At 30.6% G+C, this 5557-nt stretch overlaps 1 long non-coding RNA gene across 1 annotated transcript; it reads left to right on the plus strand.

The window, feature by feature from the left end:
- Window positions 1-1620: 1620 nt before the first annotated feature.
- LOC134681451 (uncharacterized) lies at window positions 1621-3274 on the plus strand. The gene is made up of 2 exons (XR_010100639.1): window positions 1621-1797; window positions 2956-3274. It is a non-coding gene; the product is annotated as an uncharacterized LOC134681451 (long non-coding RNA).
- The last annotated feature ends 2283 nt before the right edge of the window (window positions 3275-5557 follow it).

The following is a 5557-nucleotide window of genomic DNA, read 5'->3' on the forward strand; positions in this document are numbered from 1 at the left end:
GACAGTTTGTATTTTGTATGATAAATTAATGTTTAAATTAATGTTTAAACTATCCGAAAATCTTGATTAAATTCAGCATTGACAACCCTATATCCTACTCTAGAATAACTATGATAATATATGTGTAACCGCCATAATACTCCTAATTGCAGTGTGATGGTTTGACGCTATAATCCGTTTTTAATGGATTGCGGGGAATAGTGGCGTTGTAATGCATGCTATCTTGTTGATAGCTAGATCGAATTGCGTTCGTGGTAAGGCTAAAGTGCGATAGATTACATAACTCAAATTTTCAATATTGTTCATGTTCACAATAAAATTAACGGTACCAATTTTTGTTAAAGCAGCTTTCGGGTTTTTAAGTCGGTCATCGATCGATAGTTTAACCCGTTTCAATTACAACAGTCAGGATACAGTACTTGCAACCTTAGGCGTTACTATTTCAGCGATCAATCAGCGGTCATCGATCAGTCACCGATCAGCCCAGTTCGCGTCAAACTCACGTCAGCAATCCGTCAGACTTCTAGTAAAAGTAATTGACTGATCGGACTGATCGGACTGATCGGACTGATAGAACCGATCGACCTTGATGACGGATTGACCTGTAATACGTCACATGATAAAATAATGCAAATTACGGAATCTAAGTTTCGCTTAGATTAATTAAAATGGCGACTAGTGAAAATCGAACGTTCAATGATCATGATGATACATTTTGCTTAAATAATAATAATTTAGCAAAGTTTTATTGAAAAGAAATGTACAGATAAAACCTAACATAAATATTATTATTAAAGAATGGTATTTTTGTTTTATTTAGGTTATATATTTTCAAACACGGCGGGTTTTAAAACGGTATCTACATCGCGATTTTTATTTTTTTATTTTCCAAACATACTCGGAAAAGCAACGATTTGTATAGTTAGAACAAGGATTTGCATAGCTATACAAATCCTTGTTATCATCATAAAATTCATTAAAAAAACTAATCATAATCAAGGACTTTCTATATATATTCCTGTCACAATCGAAGCATATAAAATTTTAATAAAAAGAAAACTAATTTTGAATATTTTAAACAACACGAAATAAAATGTAAGTAAGATTTATCTGACACTCTCAATTTCATAAAAAAACTATTCTAATCTATAAAGAGTACAAAAATCCAAGGGTGGTCAATAATTTTTAGCAAAATGAAGAAATATTTGAATTTAAGGCAACGCGTACAAAAATTAAATATTTTTTTCCTTACTGTAGGCATATTTTATGAAGAACAGCCAATTCTGATGTACAAAAAGTACTGAAATCATATGACGGTAAATAATGTGTATCAAAATAAATCAACAACTGCATTCTTATTCAACAAAAATAAAAGTTTAAGTATATAAATTCTCAGTATATCTCAATTCTGATTAGATGACTTGTCTCAAGATGGTAAAAATGACTGATTTCAAATAAAATAGCATCATTTTTAATAAAAAGAAGACTAATTTTGGTTATTTTTAACAATGCGAATAAAATTTTAGTATGATTTCTCTGACACTCTTTTAATTTCATGAAATAAAAACTATTCTAATCTATAGAAAGTACAAAAATCCAATGGCGGTCAATAATTTTTAGTAAAATCAGAGACATATATACACAGAGATTGGCAACTGTAACAGTGGTCAACGAAATCTAATCCACGTAACGCATCTCACGAGACTTTAACGAGATCGCCATATTGATTTTATCACGACAAGTACACCACCACGCTTCGATTTTTATTTCACATCAAGCATTTCAAAACAGCATAATGTAAGTATATATTTCAATTTCTACTATGAATTACCCTGTTTTATTCAGTTTGCAGTAGTTATTATTTAAAATATTGAGACGAACGATTAACGTGTTATTGCAGTATTTAATAATGGTAGAAACTGGGCCGAGATGCACGTTATGGAAATTTTTAGCACTGTCGTAATTTTTATCAAAACATTTTCATTTGAAAAGGAATAAAACAAATTGCGTGATGAATTACTTTCCCCAGACATATTGAATTTGCATGTAGAGGTTGTTTTTATCATATTTTTACCCACTTTGATGCAATTTACAATTAAAAATCAGTATTATAGCTGACGGCCATGTTTATTTTCTTTAATATCAAGACAGACCCCTGTCCATGACTACTGTTTAAAACTTTTCCATCTTCAGAGAATAATTGTTCCCAGCACATTATTTTTTTTCCTATGACATACTGAATTTGCATATGCAGGTTTTTTTTATTATATTTTCACCCACTTTGATGTAATTTACAATTAAAAATCAGTATTATAGCTGACGGCCATGTTTATTTTCTTTAATATCAAGACAGACCCCTGTCCATGACTACTGCTTAAAACTTTTCCATCTTCAGAGAATAATTGTTCCCAGCACATTATTTTTTTTCCTATGACATACTGAATTTGCATATGCAGGTTGTTTTTATCATATTTTCACCCACTTTGATGTAATTTACAATTAAAAATCAGTATTATAGCTGACGGCCATGTTTATTTTCTTTAATATCAAGACAGACCCCTGTCCATGACTACTGTTTAAAACTTTTCCATCTTCAGAGAATAATTGTTCCCAGAACATTATTTTTTTTCCTATGACATACTGAATTTGCATAGAGAGGTTGTTTTTATCATATTTTCACCCACTTTGATGCAATTTACAATTTAAAATCAGTATTATAGCAGTCGCCCATGGTGTTTTGCTTCAATATCAAGACAGACCCCTGTTCGTTTACAGTTTATAACCTTTTTCATCTTCAGAGAATTATTGTACCCAGCACATGCATTACTTTCCTATGACATACTTGATTTGTGCATAGAAGTTGGTTTTTTTTTTCATTATTTCCACCACTTTGATGACATTTACAATTTATATAGATTTACATTCAGTATCTGACAGCTTTCTTTTTTTTAACAGGGTCCTGCATGCTATAAAAGAACAAAGATGTTGATCAAATTTACCTGCATCAGTGCAGCACACAAGAGATATAATATCATACATGGGCTGAATGTAGGACTCCCAAGTCTTTCTGATTGAAAATAAGACTCCCTGGCAAACAGAAACAACTAGTGATGACTTTTTCCAAAAGTGACGGCACAGTCATGTAGTGGACTGATTACTACTATCAATGTGATACTTAAAACTAACAATGGTTATGTAAGAGAGAAAAGTACATGTGCTTATCCTGACTGTAAAATGGATAAAAAAGCAAATAAATATCTTGTGTTCAACTTCATTAGTCTTATTTATGTTTACAAAGTTTACATAGTTTTTACAAGAAACCATACATGTAGATGTATAACAATATGATGATGTAGTATGATTGCTAATGAGACAAGGATTTACATGTATGACTATCATTAGAAGGCCACTCTATTCACAAATTCCTTCCTCTCCATGGAAAGTAACATATGTAATTGTTTACATAAAATGACAAAATGTGTAGAAAAAGAAGCAAGAAATGTTCACTCTGCTACTGTACACTAGTCGCTTACATTGGTCACCATCTATGTTTGTTTAAGTCCTTTAAAAAATTGTCAATGGTGCTTATTTATATTTATCTGTTGTGTTGTTCAAGTTTACATGTCCTCATTCTGTGATCACTATTTCATCTCTCCTGTTTTGAAAAAATGTTTATGGTAATATTTTCTGCAATAAGTTGAAAAGGCACAGATGCTATGACTAAACAGAAATGTGAGGTATATATGTCAATGAGACAACAACCCAACGACAACAATATTCTTTGCACATTTATGAATGTTTAAGAATTCTTGTGAAGGTCAAAAGCACATAACGTGTACTTATATTATATCCATGACCTGGTACATGTATGTACCTATTGATGCATTCCGTCCTAACTGACACAAGTTGTGGGAAGAGACCAAGCAGTTGATATGCTTATAAAAATCTGATATTAATATGAATTCCTGTATAACAAATTCCGGGAATGAGACTATTTTATTTAAAACAGATGAGATATTTGTGGTAAAGGTTTAAACAGAAGCAGGAGATGTCAAGGGGCAAATCAAAAAGTACAAGGTCGTGTAACACAGAGGAAAAAAAATAACAAATGAAATGAAAATAACTGCACAGAAAATTACCTTGAAAACATAAACCCACAAAAGATCAGATAAAACTTGTGCACAATTTTAAATCTTTCTAATTTCAAACTCAAGTTTCACTGTGTATATATGTCTCTGGAAAGAGTAAAGATAAGAATGTTGAAATACTCCAGTGGTTTATGAAACAAAACATTAAAATTCTACAGTTGAGCAGGAACATATTAACGTTAGATATAATGTTCCCAGAGTTGAGCAGAGCATTTTACTGTACTTATGAAACATATTGTTGACAATTTAACATTATAATTAAATTAAAACAGATATAAATTCAGTTTCTCACGAGACAAAATTCGGCCACAAAATTCTACTGGCTACATATTTTTATATATATGACCAGAGACATATAATGTCTCTGATATGACAAAGTTGCCTCATTTCTTTTTTTTTACATGTTAAAAGACTCTTTTTGTTTTCCTGATTGAATATACACTATAGTATTGCCGAGTGCTTCTGTTAAAATAAAGTTCTGGTCATGGTTAAAATAATTTGTCAGAATTTGCAAAATTTTTAAAAAAACAATTGCCAAGTAATAATCCATTTAGAATTCACCTCCGGTAATATTCAGGTGATCGGAGGGCAATAAATTGCGTAATCGCACACCTGTGAATCAACAGTCACAACTCTATTTAGGACCTAATTACCGGAAAATCGGACACACACAATTTCACTGTGTAATTAAACAAACTATTGCAAAGATATATGCCGTACCGAAAATTTTATTGTTATAACAATTGAGCATTACCAGATTTGAAATTTTAATTATGAAATGCATATCATATAACAATATTTTTCTCAATAAATGCTTAAAGATAAATATAACATTCAAGTTTTTTTTATTAGAAAAGAAATTATAATATGATCTGATATAATTTTCCCATTGCTTCTCTTGATTATCTATCGAGGTTATTCATCCCCGACTTGATTGCATGTTCTAAATTTTATCGACGAGAATCTCATTCTGGGCCGCGATCTTTAACGGGATTTCACGGAGTTGCCAATCTCTGTGTATATATGTCTCTGGTAAAATGAAGAAATATTTGCATTTTAGGCAACACGTACAAAAATTAAATATTTTTTTCCTAAACGTAGGCATATTTTATGAAAAACAGTCAATTCTGATTAACAAAAGGTACTGAAATCATATGAAGGTTAATAATTTGTATCAAAATAAATCAAGAACTGCATTCTTATTCAACAAAAACAAAAAGTTTAAGTATTTTAATTCTCATTATATCCCAATTCTGATTAGATGACTTGTCTCAAGATGGTAAAAAAGACTGATTTCAAATAAAATAGCATCATTGTTTTATAAAAAGAAGACTAATTTTGGTTATTTTAAACAATGCAAATAAAATTTTAGTATGATTTCTCTTTCACTCTTTTAATTTCATGAAATA

The sequence above is a fragment of the Mytilus trossulus genome, chromosome 8 (genome assembly GCF_036588685.1).
Source record: "Mytilus trossulus isolate FHL-02 chromosome 8, PNRI_Mtr1.1.1.hap1, whole genome shotgun sequence".
NCBI classification, from domain to species: domain Eukaryota; kingdom Metazoa; phylum Mollusca; class Bivalvia; order Mytilida; family Mytilidae; genus Mytilus; species Mytilus trossulus.